We start from the raw sequence: 22,925 nt of genomic DNA on the forward strand, positions 1-22,925 counted from the left end.
ATATGGTGTATTTCTATTTCTCTCCGCCGGGCACAGATGGGAATAGGCACTTCATTTAAATCATTCCCATATGTCCCCACCTCATGTATCGCGGCGGTCACGTTGGGCAGGAACAAATGGGGAAAGTATTCATGATTTTTTGTTTTCGAATTATGTTTAGTATGTAGTTTCAGTGTCCGAGTTACTACCGAGACTCATTGTGTTTTTAAAAGTTCAGCTGATATTTAAAATTTGTACTCATTATTAGACGGAAATGAATAGGTATTAATATCGTTTGACACACTGCCTACCGCACGTGTTTAGCAAATGCTGACAAAAAATTCACCACGCCACGACTTAATCTTATTGTTATTGCCAATGAGTAATAAATGACGGTCTAAAGTGGAAACACAGCAAATAATACAATACAATTCATGCTGCGATCTGCGACATTCTGCAAATCTAGTGATAAGCGTAGGACTATTTTCTTACCTGCTGTAATTTGCTATCTCATTCACTTTCCGTAGGTGTGAAAGAGATAGCATACGTAAAGACCTCAAGGCTGATAAGAATAATAAACAAAATACATACTTAATTGGCAAAGGAATATACATTGAACCATCATAATTATAATTTCGCAGTTTACTTTATATGTAGTTTCATTATCAAATTATCATCGCCGTTTCGAAGGCTCCAAAAAAATGTACAATACTATCACAATATAATCTTTTACGCTAAAAAAAATTCAAATCAATCCGACCGTTGAAAAGAGGGGTGAAATTCATTTTACTAACTTTATACATTGTACTACAAAAGTTAAATTAATTGAGTATAACATTCTAATTTAATAAGACGTTATTTAGAATAATCCCACATTAGGAATAAATATTCCGTTTTTTATTTTTCATTTAAATAAAAGTGACATGATTTATTAACTTTCATTTTATTTTAAAATAACGAGTGCAAGAATTATTCTAATTCAAATCTATTGGATTAAGAATAAAATTTCTGTGTTTATTCTTCTTCGTATTCAAGTAAATTTTAGCCCAACTTAGTATGCTTTCTACATTCCAACAAAACTTTCTTCTACAATTCACGGGATTTTTTTTTAAACCCGAAAGAGTAAAAGGAAATAGGTAGTAGTAGGTAGTAATGTATGTAGTATTTTTTTAGACTCCGCTGTCCGTCTGTCTGTCACCAGGCTGTATCTCATGAACCGTGATAGCTAGGCAGTTGAAATTTTCATAGATTATGTATTTCTGTTGCTGCTGTTACAACAAATACTAAAAACAGAATATAATAAATATATTAAATAAAAAAATAACAAAAAAAAAAATAAACAATATAAACAAAATATACAAAATAAACAAAATAAACAAAATAAACAAAATAAACAAAATAAACAAAATAAACAAAATAAACAAAATAAACAAAATAAACAAAATAAACAAAATAAACAAAATAAACAAAATAAACAAAATAAACAAAATAAACAAAATAAACAAAATAAACAAAATAAACAAAATAAACAAAATAAGCAAAATAAGCAAAATAAACAAAATAAACAAAATAAACAAAATAAACAAAATAAACAAAATAAACAAAATAAACAAAATAAACAAAATAAACAAAATAAACAAAATAAACAAAATAAACAAAATAAACAAAATAAACAAAATAAACAAAATAAACAAAATAAACAAAATAAACAAAATAAACAAAATAAACAAAATAAACAAAATAAACAAAATAAACAAAATAAACAAAATAAACAAAATAAACAAAATAAACAAAATAAACAAAATAAACAAAATAAACAAAATAAACAAAATAAACAAAATAAACAAAATAAACAAAATAAACAAAATAAACAAAATAAACAAAATAAACAAAATAAACAAAATAAACAAAATAAACAAAATAAACAAAATAAACAAAACAAACAAAATAAAAAATAAACAAAATAAATAATGTAAATAACATTCATAAAATGAATATTATTAATCAAATAAACTACTTACATTAATAAAATGAATATTATTGATAAAATAAATAACATTAATAAAATAAATAATATTAATAAAATAAATGAATTATAGCAAATAAGTAAAAAAGAAAAAAAAACTAAATTAAGAAAATTAACAAAGTTAACAATTAATAAATTAACTATTTTTTTTTGTATTTTACTGACGGCACATCACTAAATACGGATGTAGCAAACCTATAAGCAACCGATAATAAAGGTTACCCTAACTGAATAAAAACCTGTTAAAAACCCCTAACAAAAACCCTATCGCGATGGGGTTTTGAGATTAACTCGGTTAAAGGTTAGGGTTACCGTTTCAATAAGCTTACCATTACAATCAGGTAACAGCATGATAGGGTTACCGAATGATACGGTAACCGAATCGATTGGGTTACCGAATGGATAGGATTAAGCGTAAAGAGAGGTTTTCCGGTCCTTGCATATTATAGGAGGGAGAATTCGAAACATTGATCTACTTTAAGATTTCTCATGGCAACTTATGTTTAGTTTACCTTTGCTGATATATAGAGATAGGTATCCATGATAGATATATAAAATATATATACATTCTTGCCAAAAATACAAGTGCTTGTTTTTTGGGTAGTTTTTTGAGATATTTGGTTTTAACAAATTATTTAATTCTCTTCTCTAAACATCTACATTGTTAATTATTCAGGACCAAATGCAAATATAATGATAGGATTAAACGAACTTACCTGAAGTGAAGTTCAATCCTGATTATATGAAGCATTTGGTCCTGAATAAGGGGTACCCCCACCCTCCTCGAGTAACCATGAATTCATGGTTACTTCCCAATCAGTGTATGTATGCTCTAAACTATATGAAGTGTCATCTTGACAGTTGGTGATTTTTTTCTTTTATGGCGGCTCTAAATTCGCGTTAAATGGCAAACGAGCGAGATGTACTACATTGTTAATTATTCAGGACCAAATGCTTCATATAGTCAGGATTGAACTTCACTTCAGGTAAGTTCGTTTATTCCTATCATTATGAGTGTTTACCTGTTTAAGCATTCGAGGAGGAATAAAATAAAAATATGAAACTTCGTATAACGTATGCTTTTGGAAATAATCGCTCCGAAAGTCAAAAATATGACTAGAATCCTGAAAGTTGTACCTATTACTAAATAATATGACATATCACATACAAATAGGTAATAATTAAACCACTTAAATCATACGATTTAAGTGGTTGCATTGCATACGCAATAACAATGGATCAGGGCATAATAAATTCCGATACAAACATTTGCAAATCTATTTTAACAACCACCGTATATCCCGAAAATGTTTGCCAAAACAAAGGCACAGTGCGTTCAATCCCGCGTTAAAATTATGTAAATAGCAGGGACAGAGTGCTCAGGTGCCAAGTTTTTGTTTGTACCCGAAGTAATTTACATAGGTTGGTAAGAAAAATACTTGACACTTACTACTGAACACGTTTGGGTAGGCTTAGAGCTTTTTGCTTTAATAAAAAATAGTTTGACCGACAATACATGTTATAAAAAGTGTTTTTATTCGGATTTAGGTTAGTTCCTGAAAGCTTCCATGATTCGCAAGGTTGCTTACGACAGCCAGCTGTTAAGATGAGTTCTTATTTGATAACCCTTTTTCCGGCATAGTACGATTTATCGACCACAAACGCGCCAAAGAAATTCAATTTTAGCATTCCGATTTAAGTCGTCTTCAAAAACAAGATTCATTGCAATATATTTGGATTATTTAGGAAAACCTTGTAGATTGGTGCGACCTGAAAAAGGGTTACATTTAAGTTATCAACTTTCTTGAGAAAATCTAATCATATTAGTGTTCAGAAACTACAACGTCGTATGAAATTCATTGTATCTTTTCCTAAATTAAATGTGTTATTTCGTGTGATGTTTAATGCGTTGTTCAATGTGATGTTTAGTTTGACGTACCTAGGTATTGAAAAGGAACTATTATATTGTACTTAATTACTGTTTCATGCCCTCACAAACAATAGTAAGATGGTTGCATCAAGATAAAACCATGAAACTTGGCATGCGTGTAACTTATATACACGGCTATAATAAAAAACGGAAGTCAACTATAGCCCCTTCCACTCTTCTAATACATTTGTATCCCGATTTGATCACTGGCATGTTTTTGATAGCCTGATGAATTAAATACGAGCTGAGGCCGCAATGTAACTGCGCTAAAATCATTTCGAATTAGCTCTAGGGTAATCTCTTTCAATCAATCCTTATAGTTCATCATTTACTTCAGTGTGAAATGCTTCATAAAATGAACCTTAACCCGAATTCATTGAGATGCTTGTAATTAAAAATACCAACAAACACAAATTTTCTAATCGTCTAACCGTAAGTAATAAGTAGGTAATAACCGGGAATCATGAATACCTTTTACTACTTATGTACGTTCCTACGTTACCATATTTTTTTATTAAAGGAGTATTTTCTATGAACGTTGTCGCGGGTAACATTCCTCCATAATATAATATAATGTTATTAATTCCACACACACCCCTCACGTTATGGTATGAATTTTTATAGCCACCGCTTATGAATTACCTTTTGTTGTACTGTGGCGACTAATCGTTACGGCCTTTCCAGAGAAAACCGTTAATTGAAATTCTTAGTGAAATTGCTATTCATGATGATTAAGGATTCTTTTTGTTGTTATCAGATCTTGACTTGACGATGATGACAATGGGATGGGACCAAATAGAAAATATGATACTCTTTAATAAAATATTTTGGAATCGATTTTATAAATAAAATTAATATCCGACGAATTTCTCCTTTTTTAAGTATGTTAAAAATCTACTTTTCACATAGGTAACGTTCACGAGTGAACCATAATGTATAAATTGAATTAATGAGAAATGAAATGTAACTCTTTTCATTCATATGTAAAAATATCAACCTACGAGTATTGACCGAGTAAAAGCGAGCGAGTTTCAGCTTGAGTAAAAATTCTTTCGTATGTCCGGCTTCTGCTACAGGCTGCATTTCTCAACCGATTTGAAATTTCGTGTAGGTTCTTTAGTTACATAGAATTTATCGTTTCGTTTTTGAACGAAATCGGCGGCGTTAAAATGGTAGAAATCGGCACAAAGGACTAAAGCCTGATCAGGGTATTATGACGCTTAAGACCATTGTGAGTTTGCTGTTATAACGTAGTAAATATTTATTTTTATTTTTTAAGATTATCGCTTGGTCCTTGGTGTACTCTACAGTACACAGAGCTACAAGTTTTAAACAAATTTTAATTTTACACTGATACTCATCGTTTTAATTTATCCCGATTCGTTTTTACAATATTTATCACAGCACAAAGTTTGATAATATTTACGAGTATACACCTAATATTTAACACACTTATCCCTGAGTAATCATTTATCTCTGAAAATCCAGGTATTCCGGTAAAACAGTTTTAAAGGCTTATCAATCAGATTATGTAGCTCAGTTTATATTCCATTTATATTTTTAACGTCACTATTTAACTTTGATAACTATTAAGCAACCAAATTTGTTGGTGAGGAATTGTTGTTTTTTGGAAAAAGTGAACTAGGTACAATCTAACAATAAATTATATAAATTACTAAAAGAGGCGCTAAAAACCATACCTTGCAATACTAGTTGCCTTGTTCAAATCTAACTATGGACTAAAAACGACAATTTTACTGGATAATTATAGCAATATGGATGCTAATAAGCAATAACGTGTCAACCCACAAAAACTAAAAAAATTAGATTATAATGCCATATTGTAGCTGGTCCGCTCGACTTCATTTTGCAAAAATGACCTTAGTGATTTGAAATTTATAAATATTCCAAAATAAGGAAAAAAGGTTAACACAAATCCGTTAACACATGTTGTCTGTTTTGCATTATTATTTTTTTTTATTTATTTAAGAAGAAACAAACAGTCGTTTACAAATAGGTTTACAAAAATATTTCTTAAATTAAGACCTGGAGTTTCCTTATTATATGTATATAAAAATTGCAGTCTGTAAAATAAAGTAACATAAACATAAGGTACTAGATTAGTTTGAACATATAGGTATACTCACGAGAGTCGGAGTGAAATTAATGGGTATTGATTAAATTACCGGAAAGAGACATAAGTAATGAAAAATTACATACTTAACTAATTACCGAAAAGCACGTTTTAGTGAATTTATGGAACAGTTAAACAAATCTAAACTATAAAGTTTTTCATTTTCGTTAAAAAGTTTACAAACACGTCTCATAAATACATTTTTTACATAGCATGTTCTACTATAGGGAATGGAAAACATTTTTTTCTTCTGACATTGGCGCTGACGTCTATGAGGAACTCTCAAATGTATTTGATGTAGTAGTGAGGGGACATCTAACACATTATTCAATATTTTGAAAAGTAGGACAGAGTCTACACAGTCTCGTCGACTAGCAAGAGTTTGGAGTTTATGATGTGTCAGAGATTCATTATAGTTAAGGTGAGTATGACCAGTTCTAAAATCGAGGGTTCTAACAAACTTCTTTTGTACTCGCTCCACTCTATCACTATGAACATTATGGTAGGGTTTCCAAACTGCGCAGGCAAATTCGAGGTGGCTGCGGACAAAACTGTTAAAAAGGATTTTGTAAGTGACACTATTTTTAAATGGCTTTCCTAATCGTAAAATGAAACCTAGTTGTTTGTACGCCTTTTTTATAACCGAGTCTAGATGAGGTATAAACGATAGTTTTGAGTCCATAATAACTCCAAGATCGCGAATTTGTGTTACTCTACTCAGACGATTGTTGCCTAATGTGAAATTATAATTAAGATTATTTTTTTTCTTAGAAAAACTTATAACATAACATTTATTCAAGTTTAAAAATAACTTATTTTGGGAACAAAATGTCTCTAGATTTTTTAAGTCATCTTGGAGCAAATAATAATCTTCAATAGAATGAATTATCTTATAAATTTTTGTATCGTCTGCGTAGAGCAGCACTTTCGAATTTTTAATATATTTATCTATGTCATTAATAAAAAGCGTAAACAGTAAAGGGCCTAAATGAGATCCCTGTGGTACCCCGGAACTAATGGACTTCCATTGAGAGGCGTAACCTGCTAGAACAACACATTGGCTTCGATTCTCTATATATGATTTAATCCAGCGGAATAGGTCTCCGTGTATTCCAAGGTGCCAAAGCTTGAGTAAAAGTGTATTGTGACATATTTTGTCAAAAGCCTTGGCAAAGTCTGTATACACGGCCTCTAAACTTGCGCCTCCATCCATCGCTACTAAGATATCACTAGTGAAAGTCAATAGGTTAGTGTCTACCGAACGACCTTTGTAGAAACCGTGTTGATTAAGGCTAATATGATTTTTGACTACTTGGGACAGTTCATTTGTGACTATCTTTTCGAAAATTTTGTTAAATTGGCATAATTTTGAAATCGGCCTATACTGTTCAATATTTTGGCTAACTTGACCCTTGGGGATAGGAGTTACGAAAGCTTTTTTCCAAATTTCAGGAACACAACCAGTTTTAATTGATTTTTGGAAAAGAATAGTGAGTGGGGATGATAAGTTCGCTGAGCATTTTTTTATAAAAATTGGATGAATACCATCAGGGCCTGCACCTTTGTTGGTATTGATTTTATTCAATAGTCTATGGACAATGGCACGGTTAATATATATGTTACTTGCGTCAATTAAGGGTTCAGTTGGTGGCACCAAAGTATCAACTCGAAAATGAGTATCTGACTTTTCAAAAACGGAGTGGAAGTGATCATTAAATAAGTTACAAATTTCTGCACCGTCTGAGGACGTGCGGTCTTTATATTTCATAGTCTTTGGTATTTTATTTTTAGTATTAATCGACTTAATATACGACCAGAAATAATTCGGGTGTGATTTAATTTTGTTTTCCGCGTATGATATATAACCGTTGTAGCACTGTAATTCCATTTTTTCTGCGCGTTTACGTAATATTTTAAATGTCTCGTAGTCCAAAGGATTACGGTATTTTTTCCATAACCTATGAAACTTACGCTTTTCACTAAGCAACTTTCTTAAAGGTTTGGTGTACCACACCGGGACAGACGATGACATATTAATCCTACGCCTAGGGATGTGAATACTAATAAGTTTATTTAAAATATCGTAGAATTTAGTAACACAGCCAGTCAAATCACTATTTTCAAAGAGTGAGTACCAATTTATTTTAGATAGCTCCAAGTTAATCTTGCTATAATCACCACAATTAAAATTATAAATAAAACTAGGAATCGGCTTAAGAGTGGGTTCAAATCTTAAAATTACATCTATAGTTAACGCTTTGTGGTGATTATCTTCAAGCGTGAGTGGCTGGTCGCAAGCAGCGACTGTACAATCTGTACTGCAAAAAATAAGGTCGAGAATGCGATTGTTAACGTTATGTACACAATTAAATTGTTTTAATTCAGTGAATGACAGAAAGTCGTGCATTATTCTTGTCGTGTAAGTGTGTCCCGTCATTAAAAGCATTCCCGGGGACGAATGAGCCAGCCACTCGGCCTCCGGTATATTAAAGTCTCCGGTAATCAAAAATAAATCATTCGGCCTTTCAACAATAATGTGACTAGCTATTTCAAAAAATGACTTTAGTGTGTCCCTATGTCCAGTACCTTGAGGGATATAAATACAGGCTATATGAAAAAAGGATTGTTGTTGTGTATTGTGAGCGCTTCGTTTACATGGGTCGAGCGGGACAGACACCCATACACAATCACAATAGGCTCGCGGCGGCACGGGCCAATCGCGGTGCACCGGCTGGCAGCGCGCGCGCACCGCCACCGCTGAGCCACCGCCGCGCATCGCGCCACTTTCCTCCGCTGACCGGTCGCATCGAAATACGTTAAAACTCGAATCAAAAAATTCTCCATCAAAAAAATCTGGAGTTAGCCAGGTTTCCGTCAAACAAATAAATTCATAGTCTGACTGAGCCACTTTAGAGAAAAACTCACTAGCTTTTGTTCGTAATCCCCTCACATTTTGGTAATAACCAGTAAAAACCGTATTAGCCATTTTCAGTTAGTAAAAAAGTTTCTAAACATGATATTAGATTTATTGAGTACATAACGCCAGTCAGAAGTAATAAATTAAAATATGGGTTTAATTATGACACATTGTTATAGGTAAGGAAAAATATATTATAGTGTTGAATAATATATTTAAAAGACGTGCATGCATTGTATTTACGTAACAGAACACAAAAAATATATCGACGTAGTAAAATGTTTGTAGTGTTACTAGTGTTATACAAACGTAGCATTAGTGTAAATTTAAATTTAGTGTAAATTTAAATGCGTTAACGTGCGTTAATGCGTTTAGTACCTTAACTTATTGCAGTAATAGGCAGAACGTATACTAAAATGTCAACAATGATTTAAGAGAGGTTAACTCATTATTGCGGAAATCATATTCCATTAGTTCTGTTTTACCAGAAGTGCTATGAAGGTAAGTGTACGAAAAATTGTGTCTATAATAAGTGATTTTACGAATTTAGTCTACAAATCTTTTAATTCTAGCGGTTTTCAAAAGGTAAATGCTAAAGATGATCGAAATAACGTATTTATAAAGCGTAATCACACTAGTTTTAAAGGATTTTGTTTTTGAGATAAGTTTGCTGAAATAAATTAAACAAAACCGCAAAATGCTGTAGTTTTTCTTAGCAATTCATTTTAAATGCCAAGTTCAACAATGTGAATGTATGCACAATCGTAAAATAATGTTATTTTTATAAGTATAATGATTTTAAATAACTTGTTAGACTTGAATCATTCTTGCAAATCGAAAAACTTATCATATCAATGCTTTATGAGGCTTGATTGATTATTGCAAAACATGTATATTAAATTACATAGTATTAAACAACAACATGTTAAGTGCTATAACATGTTGATTATAAGTTCAAAGGCAGATTAACACAATTAGCAAAACTGTGTTAAGTATAATGACACGTTCTTGAGAAAGTTTCACGTCTTCATGCAATTCGCAATAAACAAAAAGGGGATTATTGCGAAAAATCTAAATTTATTTCGAATATTATAATTATAAATAACTAGTGTTCATTGTATTTAAACTGACAAATTCAACAGTTGGAACAAAATCTTTAATTTTTAGAACAAACACCCAAAAACTAAGAAAAAATCTTTGGACGCCATTTTCTCAAAATGGTGCATGTGGGTTAACACATTATTGCTTATCTGCATCCATATAATGAAATAAATTTAACAATGTTTGCCACCATCATGAGAATTCATTATTAAATAATGTTGCCTGGGTAAGCTCAGTGGCGTCCTTAGTAGGTATGTGTATTACCTATCATAGGATGTCGTCGGCCTAAATCGCAAACATCGTAACTCAATCTGACCAAATTTTACAGGAGGCACAATAAACTTAATTACCAAAAATTTTGCATGAAGACTTGCTTAGTTTTTTTTACATAATGTTAATTTAGCCGTCAGATTGTTAAAACCAATTTTTGTTTAAATCACCTGAACCTGGAAAATTTGGAGTTATGAGTTTTTCTTGAAAATTTTCGAAAGTTAATCGGGAGTTAAGAGTTTTGCTATAAAAATCCTTGAAAATAGAGGATAATCGTTTGATCTGAACAAGGTAATTGTGGATCAAAAAATATATTATTTTATTAAACTTTAAACAGAAAAGCCTCTTTACGCAAAACTACGTGCAGTCACAACGCCATCGCAGACTGTACTGAAGGGAGTGGCGGGGGGGAGATACGAGTTATTCCTTTTCAAAATGGCGGTCGGGAGTTGCGAGGTTTTCTATTTTGCTTATAACACGTTAACGGTTTCTTTTTGGTACCTATTTAAGAGTTTTGGCGTTAGATGCGTTCAGAAGGTAATTGTGGATCAAAAAATATATTATTTTATTAAACTTTAAACAGAAAAGCCTCTTTACGCAAAACTACGTGCAGTCACAACGCCATCGCAGACTGTACTGAAGGGAGTGGCGGGGTGGAGATACGAGGTATTCCTTTTACAAAATGGCGGTCGGGAGTTGCGAGGTTTTCTATTTTGCTTTTTAAACGTAAACGGTTTATTTTTGGTATTTAAGAGTTTTGCCGTTAGATGCGCTCAGAATAGTACTATATAAAAGTGTCAAAACATGATTTTCAAAAAAAATGGAGTTACGAGGTATGCGATTTAGGCCGACGATGTGGGAAATAGTCGCTTGTAGCCAGTCCAAGTTATGCATTATCTATAACACTTTAACTTACTTGTTATCGTGCCTGGAGGCTCGTGTAACGCAGTGCCGTGCGGTCGAGATAACCCAATCTTGAGGAAAAAACTACCCAAAACAATGTTGCAAACACACACCGGTTTCACCGAATATATACTTACATAGTGTTAGTGCGATATACGACTGTTTAGGTTAAACAAAAAAGTTGTGTCGAACTATAAATGTAGCCTACATGTAATCTCATAAACAAACTGTCAAACATTCCACTTCAGGATTGCGTCGAATTAATAAACCGACTGTGAAAACGAAGGCCGCCCACGGTCGTCTGCGGTCCAGCCCAAAACTTCCAACGCCCCATGATCTGGGTTTGATGATCTTTTGTTTGTATGTTTAAAGCTAGGGTAGGCGTATTTTATCCATATAGAGCAGAGAGGGACAGGGTCGCTGGTAGCCTAGTGGTAAGAACAAGCTACTTTCAATCCGGAGGTCGCGGGTTCAAACCCCGACTTGTATTACCAGTGAGTTTTAGGAACTTATGTACGAAGTGAGAGTCCCACATCTCGCCGCAAACGTCGCCACCATACTGATATCGATAAATACGTACAAGAAAAATGGAACAAGTACTATCCACACTCCACGAGATACAAAAAGAGCTAAACGAACAAAAAACAACGATTCGGGAGAGCGGAAAAAACGTTACTGAACAAGTGACCCAAAATATCAATACAATCATTGATGAAAAATTCGTAAAATGGGAAGAAAAGTACGATATTCTTAAGGAGAAAATGAACACACAAGAAAAAAGGCTATGTATTTTAGAAAAACAGATAAGTTCGCCTTTGTACTTCCATTACTGTAATTTATTTTTGTAAACCTGTGTTGTGTACAATAAAGTGATTACTACTACTACTACTACTACTAAAACAGGCGAGGCAAAGAAACCTAATATTTTTCGGAATTGAAGAAAACAATTTACCATATTCTGAACAGGAGAACGCCATCATATCATTTATCGAAGAACACTTCAAAATTGAACTGGACCGCAGGGATATTCAGGCATTTAGAAGATTAGGCGTAAAAAAGGACAGACCTCGCCCCATAGGGGTAACATTCTCAACCCTTGGTACAAAAATCAATATTTTGAAAAACAAGAAAATGCTAAACAACACTGGATATTACATCACTGAGGACTTCCCACCAAACATCTTAGAAAAAAGGAGAGAATTACAAACTCAACTAAAAATGGAAAACGCGAACGGGAATAAAGCCTTCATCAAGTATGACAAATTAGTAATCGTTGAAAAATCAAAAGACACATCATCCAACAAAAAAAGGAACCTCCAAATATCACCAGAGAACAATCAACGCCAGAATGACTATAGAACACAGGTTTCAAAGAAAAATAAAACCCAACCTATGCATTCACCATTACAAAGACCACAAAGTGTATCGGAGACAGACAATCTAAAACCAGGAATATTAAATTATTTAGTAAATAAAAATCCAAACAACAAAGAAAAACAAGACACGAACTTATAGAATTAGTACCCTACCCCTCCTCTACACAGAAATTACTTAACAAAAATCAAGAATAGAAAAAACAAAATACATCTTCCAACACGGCTGGTCACCGGGGAAGATTATGACCAAAACCCTCCAAAGAACAAAGGAACACACACCGAATACAGATTGCAACATACAAAGTCAGAACACTTTCGTTAAGTATATGATTGATTAATAGAAATAGAAGAATCAAGAAAAGAAATCAAGTACAACATATGGTATAATAATATACTCCGCCTGGTACTCTATTCCGAGATTCGCGTATGACCTAACTGACACGGGCCTACGTCATCATGCTGTTTACAGGTTCTCAAACTTTAAAATGTGGGAGAATTTTAACCAACGGTGAAAATCACAAGCAATCTCATATTAATCTTTTTCTCTATAAACTTGAAAATTTGTTACATTACTTAGCTTTAAAGTTTCCTAAGAAAAGGATTGTGGTTTGTGGTGACTGGAACTTAGACACATTAAAACACAGCTCAGTTACAAATGAGCTGATTAGTCTACTAAGGACCCATAACTTTACACTGCACATAAAAACACCAACTAGAATTAACGCCTGTATTGACCAGATCGCCAGTAATAACCTATACACTATTGTTTGATTTTATTTTGTTTTTTTTTTTCATGCAAGAAATAATAAAGGCTTTTTTATTTTATTTTATTTTATGTATGAAATATGATTTGATATTTACTAGTCGCTTTTCGGTGAACAAAACCGGACTAATTCCAATAAGGCCTTAGGTTCCCCTCTGGGTTGGAAGGTCGGAACGCATTCGCTTTCGTAAAACTAGTGCCTACCAATTCTTGAAATTAGTTGTCAAGTGGACCCCAGGCTCCCATGAGCCGTGGCTAAATTCCGGGATAACGCAAGGAATCTGAAGGAGCAGAGAGGGACAATCCGAAAGAAAAAAAGAGATATGAAAATTATGAGACAATGATGAACACGTGTTTATTTTATCGGTAGCTGTAGAAAAAGTTGTTGTACAGTAAGTCATTCTTGTAAAGATTCAAGCCCTCTACAAAGACCTACTCCCACTTAACTGAATAAATTCAACTGCAGCAACAAAGAGCCTGTATCTTTGCGTTTTTCTTTGTGTCATATTTCCTTTTTTGCACTCATTAGCATTTTCTGACAAAAGTAAAGGCAAGTATCAGTTGGGTGACCGACTGCAACGTTCAAAGAGGACGTCGGGATAAATAAAAGAAAAGAAGCTAGTTATTCGAATAAAGGGCTTAGTAAAATTATCAGTCAGGGAACTTATTTGAAAAAGAGAGCGCTCTTTTTAATGGGAAATAAAGCTCTGTCTCTAAGTACAAACAACCTTTCTAACACTTTAAATTAATATGCCGTTGGTAATTTTATGCAAAACGACCAACATTCACACACTTTTAATATACCTATTTACCTAATTTAAATATAGAAGAGCGGTATTCGAACTTCCGACTATCGGTATTAGACAGCTAATATTCTCAGTGCCGGCGAGATTTTTTAAGAATATCAATGTGATGATTTACCGGTTCGAATTTTTATCAATAACTAGTAAAGTTAGGTACCTAATACTAAAAACTTTATTTTTAGGATTTTAAATTAAAAAAAATACTTTTTTTATCAAAGTTATTTAAAATATTTATTATAACACAATTAATTAAATATAAAACATTTGCCTACAGCAAATAACAAATTATGTAAAATTACGATATTAAACTATTATTAACAATGAATAAATCTTAAATAGCTAACAATTCCACAATCAACACTTCACTTCATTTTATATAACAAATAATATCTGAAACCCTTGTAAATATTAGTAATAAATCCAACGCTCAAAGTAAAATTTAAACTGAAGTATAATTCTGTGTTATTTTTTGCTCCTAAACAAACTTACTAAATACAAAAGACATTTACCTCGTTTAGTCAAAGCTCTAGGAATATTTGTTTAAATCGCTCTTGACTTTACGGTCGTTTTTGCAGACACTCGACTGTCCACAGAATACTCAGCATTTTTCGAACAGTAGTTTCAAATCTCTAATTAACTAACAGAAAAACTATAAATATTTTCTTCTCAAAACCCAATAACATAATATACGAGTAACATGCATTATCAGAGGTACCTCTTATTTCAGTAGGTATTTGGCCAGAAAGCCTGTTTGTGGTTCTGTATTGTTTACGAATTCTACTAATGATAATATCAAATAGATCGGTATAATAAGAAAAATAAATAAATTACGCATAAAGCGTAAATTATTTACCGTTTAATTATTATTAAACGTAAATAACGTTTTTTTATTATTCAGCGTTTGGAAGCGTAAATTTTTCCATTTTTCCTTTAATATAAAATTTGGAATATATCTGCATGTTTAAAAAGGTGGTATATAATAAGTGTAGGTAATAATTGCTGTGCGACTGTACCTACCTTATCCTTGTTATTTTAGACACAAACCTTTACACATTTTACCCGTATAGGTAATGTGTGTGTCAAGTGAAGTTTTATTTCCTATATGGCTGTTTTGTAAATATTTGTGGATAATTTCTTTTAAGCTACCTGGTTACGATTTTTTATTTATTTTTAGTAACCCTTTACAATAAATGCACAAACATAAAATTTTAAAGCAGTCATACAACTTTATTTAACTGTACTTCTAGGTACTTTTGTCTGTGACCAGTGCTCTTAAAAGTTGGATCAGATCCTGTTGTATATGTATGCAACTACCTATGCATGTGTGTGTGGCTGCGCCCACCACCCATCTTACTTACGTGAATAAAGGAGTGTGCTATTAACCAACGCTTGTATCACTCGTCTCCTCGGCCCTATATTTATCAGTGGCGACGTTTACCCACGTTTTAAAAAGATGAGTGCTGTTTTCGGTGTCCTTCCGACTTTTGACCATAACGTGCAAGTTTGGAAAAATTATAAAAGTCGCGTGTGTCAGTGGTTCATCGCTAATAATATTACAGCGGCTACAGATGCACAGGGACAGAAACGACGAGCGATTTTGTTAAGCGCACTCAATGACAGCTCATACGAGCTCGCAGCGCATTTGGCGCTGCCCAAAGACGTCCAAGAAGTGCCGTACGAGGACATCTTAAAATTACTGGACGACCACTTCACTCCCAAGTTAACCGGGTTCGGCGAGCGGCACAACTTTTACTCGGCAACGCAGCAACGAGAGGAGTCATACCCGCAGTGGGCCGCTAGACTGCGAGGACTGTCAGTGCATTGTGCGTTTAATAACGTAGAAGAAGCATTGCGTGACCGTTTCGTTATGGGGATGCTGCCGGGCAGGGAAAAAGAAAAATTGTACGCTCAAGATTTATCCGCGTTAACATTAGCGAAGGCGGTAGAACTTGCTGAAAACATTCGTCGCGCGCGGGCAGGCGCGGCCGTGGCCGGCGCCGGCGCCGGCGCCGCTGCCGCAACTCCGGGATCGTCGGAATCATCAGCCTCCGAGTTATTTAAGATCGCGCGTGGTGGTAAAAACGAGGGAAGTGCAAAGGTGAAGTGTTCGGTGTGCGGCTACACCAACCATAGTGCGTCACAGTGTCGTTTCGCTAAGTTTACATGTAAAAAGTGTAATAAAAAAGGGCATCTCCGTAAGATGTGCACTAGCGTAAATTACGTTAATGTAGCGGCAGATTGTCAGGGCGATAACGACGACGACGGTAAGTTATATTACATTCGATCTTTTAGGGGCGAGCCTATGGTTGAAACGGTAAAAATCAATGGTCGAAAGTTGAAATTTGAAATCGACACTGGTTCCGCGGTGACCGTTGTTTCTTACATTACGTACAAAATGCATTTTAAAGACGTACCATTGTTACCTACAAAAAAAAGATTAGTCACTTATTCAGGCCAACATCTACAATGTAAGGGTAATGCACGGTCGAGGGTAGAATACGCGGGTAGCACTCACGCATTAAACGTGTATGTTGTTAACGACGACGGCCCGCCGTTGCTAGGCAGAGATTTTATTGCTTTGTTTCAATTGCAACTTGCACCTGTGCAATCTGTGCATTATTGTAATGATAAATTACCTGTAGGTAGCACTGACTTGGAAAAACAGTATCCCAAACTATTTTCAGGTAAATTAGGGTTATTCAATAAGTATAAAGTCAACTTAAGGCTTAAAGAGGACGCAAAACCTGTTTTTTTTAGAGCGCGGCCTGTAGCGTTCGCATTACGTGATACCGTTAGCAAAGAAATTGATAGGCTTGTCAATTTAGGGGTTCTGAAGCCAGTTGATCATTCCGAGTATGCCTCACCTGTAGTGCCAGTTTTAAAGAAAAATGGTTCAGTGCGTTTATGCGCAGATTATTCCGTCAGCATAAATAAACAGTTGCTTATCGATCAATATCCCTTGCCAACGATAAACGAATTGTTTTCAAAGTTACACGGGGGGAAAACATTCACAAAGTTAGATCTGTCCATGGCATACAACCAGTTCGAGTTAGACGAAGATTCACAAAAGTTGACTTGCATAAACACGCACCGTGGATTATTTCGCTTTACACGTCTCGTTTTTGGCCTGGCTTCTGCGCCAGCAATATTTCAGCGAGCCATGGAATGTGTGCTCGCAGGCCTCGACGGCGTGCTGTGTCTGCTCGACGACGTGCTCATCACGGGCGCCGACGCCGCCCAACACCAGGCCAGGTTAAAGGTAGTGTTGCAAAGACTACAGGATGCGGGACTGGTATTGCAGCGCGAAAAGTGTGAGTTTTTTAAGGACGAGATTAGCTATTTAGGCTATATAATAAATAAAGAAGGCTTAAAAAAATCACCAGACAAAATTAAAGCTATAGTCGAAGCCCCGGTGCCAACAAACATTAATCAGTTACAATCATTTTTAGGGCTAAGTAACTACTACCGAAATTTTGTTCCGGGCGCCTCCACCATACTCAGTCCGCTATATGACCTACTTAAAAAAAATACAAAGTGGGAGTGGTCAGAGTTGCATAACGACGCTTTTAACAAAATTAAAAGTCATCTGGTGTCTGATCAGGTTCTTACACACTTTAACCCCAAAGCAAAACTTTTTCTGACCTGTGATGCATCACCTAGTGGCCTTGGGGCTATTTTGTCACAGATGGATTCGGACGGAGTCGAGCGGCCGGTCGCATTTGCCTCGCGCACTCTAAACCCCGCTGAGAAAAGGTACGCGCAAATACAGCGGGAAGCAACCGCAATAATCTATGCAGTGCGACGCTTCCATCAGTATCTGTACGGCAGGGCAGAGCCGTTTGTGTTACGAACGGACCACAAGCCTTTAACTTCAATATTTGGGCCCTACAAAGGTATCCCCGAGGTCTCAGCTAATCGTTTACAAAGGTATGCACTATTTCTCAGCGGTTATAATTATACAATAGAATATGTGCGTAGTGCAGACAATAGTGCAGACTTTCTGTCTCGGGCAAGCCTGCCGGGGGAGCGCGGGCGGGGCGCGGAGCCGGCACTCGCCGATAGTGATAAGGCCGCATATGTTTGTTTTGTTACAGACGGGGCTAAACCATTAACTCTAAATGAATTACAGGTAGGTACCAAGACAGATGCAATATTAAATATCGTAATTGGGTATATCCTCAATGGTTGGCCGAATAAAATTACCGATGTGCGTCTGAAGCCTTACCATTTATGTAGAACACAGTTAGCTGTAGAAAATGGTATTATTATGCGAGGTCACAAAGCGGTAGTTCCACAGTCGCTACGCGATAAAGTTCTGGCAGAACTACATACGTCACACCTGGGAATAGTTAAAACCAAAGCTGAGGCTCGGGCTCGATTCTGGTTTCCAGGTATCGACAGGGCTTTGGAGATGTTTTTGGGTTCGTGTGAGGTATGCCAGCAGTTGCGGCCGTCCCCGCCCCGCGCGCCGCCTGCGCCGTGGCCCCAGACTGCGCGCTGTTTTGGAAAGGTTACACATTGATTTCCTCGGACCGCTATATGGCCATACGTATTTAGTAATCGTGGATACTTATAGTAAATGGCTCGAGGTATATCCCATGGTTAGTACGACATCCACGGCCGTAGTAGACAAGTTATGCGATTTTATTTCCAGATTCGGGTTACCAAAAACAATAGTGAGTGACAATGGTACTGCTTTTTGCTCACAAGAATTTATTCGATTTTGTGACCTTAACGACATAAAACATGTTACGTCACCGGCCTACCACCCCGCCAGTAACGGCCAGGCCGAGAGTTTTGTTAAGATCACAAAAAAGGGTATTAAGTCGAGTATGTTAACGGGTAAAAATGATAGACAGAGGCGGTTACTCTTATTAAGATATTTAATGGATTATCGCAATTCAATACATTCAACCACAGGCTGCGCTCCGTCACAATTAGTATTCGGTCATAAAATAAGATGTAGGCTTGATGTGTCGAATCCATCCTCGGAGTTATCGCCCTTACCATCTGCCGAGTCCGCGATTAATAAACCTGTAAAAACTCAACAGTGTTCACCATGTAAAGAATACGAGTCACGTAATTTTAAAAAAGGCGAGTTAATACTATACAAAAAGTATGTAAACAAATCTCAATTTAACTGGTGCAAAGGGACAATAGATAAAAGAATTGGTAAAGTTTTATATTTAATCAAAGACTATTATACAGATAGTATTGTGAAAAAACATAAAAATCAAATAGTCAGATACAATGGTACCATAACGAATGACAGCCCAGGGGACCTAAGTTTAACAGATTTGGATGAGTACTTACCATCTGCAGACCCTCCTCCGCCGCCGCCGCCGTCGCTTCCGCCGCCGCCGCCGCCGTCGCCTCCGCCGCCGCCGCCGCCGCCGCCGCCGCCGCCGCCGCCGCCGCCGCCGCCCTCGCCGACTCCGTCTCCGCCAACGATCGATGGGGGCAGTGGTCCCCCTCCAGATCCGTCGTCTCCGTCTGGTGACACTCCAGAGCTCTCGCGGGAGGGGAAAGGGTCAGTGCCAAGTGACGCCGAGTACCAAGAAGCGGAATCTTTTACGGACAGCTCTGAAGACACAGACACAGAGATGGTCCCCACTGAGGCTGAGCAACAAAGTGCCCAATCTGTGCGCTCAGATGCGCGTAACAGATTACGACGCCGATCAAAATTAAATGTAGATTTTAAGAAATATTTTTAGGATATTAGTAATATAGAGGGAGGGGTGTTGTATATGTATGCAACTACCTATGCATGTGTGTGTGGCTGCGCCCACCACCCATCTTACTTACGTGAATAAAGGAGTGTGCTATTAACCAACGCTTGTATCACTCGTCTCCTCGGCCCTATATTTATCAGATCCAATGGCTCCGTGCAGTTCAAAAAGCGTATTTAGTATTTCGGTAAGGCTCTCATAATGCGCTTGACTCGCTTCCTTTGAGGTATTCACGAGATTTCATTACTTTATTATGTATTATGTATTTACGGTTAAGAGTTTTAGTTAGGTAGGCATACTTAAATAACTTTAATATTTATTTACCGCATCAATTGTTGCCTATAATAAAAAAAATAACCTTTCGTCGTCGTCTTATGCCGCAGGGAGCAAAATATTATGCTCAATGGAGCAAATAGCATACAACTTAACGCACTCAGATGCAAGGGTTTGTCCCTTCTCCTTATTGAAGTAACAAACGTATTATATATACATATATATTACAATGCAACTAGACGTCATATACTTATACGAACAATACATAATTATACTAATATGTATGTATAAAATAAAGAAAAGAAAGAAAATAAATACAAACATGTAAAACGGAAGACAATATTTATATTATTCTTTTCAGAAACAATAAGACAATACCGCGAGCCTCATCATTGTTTAATTTTTGCATTTTAGGTTTCTGCTTGTAAAAAATTTAATCTCACAGCTCTTTACATCCATCCAAACGTAACATCCAAAACGTCTAAGAATTTTGCTTTAAAACATCCATTTTTTGCTTTCAGATATCGGTCAGTTTGAAGACTATACGAAAATGACATTTTAGTGGTCCTTGTACCGTTTCTGCTCGTCAAAATAAGTGTTATATTGTTACGTATATTAGGTATATTTTTCTTTAAGGTGCAGTAAGTTCTTGTTCTTCTCTCTTAGAGCATTTAAGTCTTCTCTCACTCTCACTGAGCGTTAGAGTGAGGGAGGTGGAAGTGCGTGCCCGGTAGCGTGGATACCTATCATGTTTTTTTAATATTCATTATTTGTGTGTTTTAACTTTACACTATACACTATACTATATACACTATATACACTGTATATTCTATATACTATATATTGTTAGTCTCTTTCAGGAACAGGCAAGACAAAGAAATCGAGCGCCGTGTCGAAAACGCCTGGAAGAGCTACTGGTCCATGAAAGAGCTGATGAAGCCTTCCATTGCTTCCTTCACTGAAGCGAAAACTCGTCGACATGTGTATCCTTCCCGTCCTAACCTACGGTGCTCAAACATGGTCACTCACAGAGAGTCAGAAGTCCAAATAAGATTTGCCAACGGGCTATTGAGCGCAGCATTTTAGGTGTGAAGAGGACTGATCGTATCCGGAATACCACGCTGCGCGCAAAAACCCGTATTGCTGACGTCGGCAAAAATACTGCTAGGCTCAAATCGGACTGGGCCGGTCACGTCTGCCGCATGCATCCAGACAGATGGGCTAGTGTAGCTATCAAGTGGATGCCAGAAGGAGAGCGCGGACGCGGCAGGCCCAGACGGAGATGGCGGGCCGACCTAGACACCTTTCTCAGTAACTGTCCAGAGCAGGCGCTATGTCGGGAGTCGTGGAAGACAAGGGGAGAGGCCTATGCCCAGCAGTGCACAGTAGGACACCTTAATAGGCTAGCAAAAAAAAGTGTGTTTTAAGATTAAAAAGTAATAGCTGAGTTCTCTCAAGCATAATATTGCTCATTTTTAGAAATAATTCTCATATATTTAACTTTTGTGCAAAATTTACAATAATTGTTCAAAGTGCATTTTAGACCTATGTATGTCTGATGTCTGATTGATTCGTGTTTTTTTTCTATAGCGCGAAAGTCAAAAACTCAGAATTCGAATCGCTGAAGTCCCTAGAGAAAGACCTTTAAATTATTAATTAAAATCATGGCAGCTGGGGGCCGATTTTTGAATTTCGAGCGCTCCTTTTCGTCACTCGAAAATCTGCGGAAAAAGGCGAATACTAAGTAATTTTTGAAATACGAGCGATAGAAATTGGGAATATAGGGTAGAATTTAAATGCCTAGTAGTAGAGATAGAATTGAAGGAAGCCACACGAAATACAAAAATAAAAATAAAAAATCGGGCCCTTGTATTGTGAATATTGTGATCCAAAGGAGCGCTACGATTTTTTTATCCGTTTTCTGAACCTACTGCACCTTAATGTTAACATCGTAGCAAACGACGAATACAGAAATAAAAGATAGTGATATAACTATTGAACAAAGCTAAAAACCATACAAATCATAAGTATAACATTTACTCCCAAGTCTCCCCGCAGTGTCCGGGGAGTCATAAACGTTTACGACGCAACTTACTGATGTTTAACCGTCTGTCTGTACTGGAAGTGTGTGATTTTACCCAGCGGCGTCGTTATGACGGATTTTAAGATAATTAATTCATAGGATTCCAAGTTCCGCAAAAGTTGCAAGGGGATTGATGCCATTCAGAGAAGCGAGTAAAGAAAATTATTTTGTGCCTTGGTGAAATGTGTTGAGAGCCATTTTGGCATTTGTTTTTATTGCGATTGTTAATTTATTTGTATTGATTTTAGAAAAAAAAGTTAAATTTATAATAATAGTATATTTGGCACTTACTCTTAAGTATTTTATAAAATACAAAAAATAACCAACAAAACAAAATGAAATTAAAATTCACTTCTAACTTAATTTCGTTTGGAATGCGTAATTACAACAATAAATTGAGTTAGCCTTTGCGTCGGGGGCAGCCCGGGACGGGCTTCAGTAGGCATTTTTTTATACTTATTTAGTTTATATTTATATTTAAGTTTAGTTTTTAATTAGTTTTATGTTTAGTTTATGTATTATTTTAATTATGAAATAAACAAATTCATTTGTTAGTGAATTAAGTATGCTAATTTACATATTTGCCATACACTTTTGTGGGTTTTCAACAATGTGTACCTACATCCGAAAAATCTTGA

General features: G+C 35.7%; 1 pseudogene; it reads left to right on the plus strand.

Annotated features, from left to right (window-relative positions):
• The first annotated feature begins 15,680 nt into the window (after positions 1 to 15,680).
• LOC134801063 (uncharacterized protein K02A2.6-like) lies at positions 15,681 to 21,129 on the plus strand (annotated as a pseudogene).
• The last annotated feature ends 1,796 nt before the right edge of the window (positions 21,130 to 22,925 follow it).

The sequence above is a fragment of the Cydia splendana genome, chromosome 2 (genome assembly GCF_910591565.1).
Source record: "Cydia splendana chromosome 2, ilCydSple1.2, whole genome shotgun sequence".
Lineage (NCBI taxonomy): Eukaryota > Metazoa > Arthropoda > Insecta > Lepidoptera > Tortricidae > Cydia > Cydia splendana.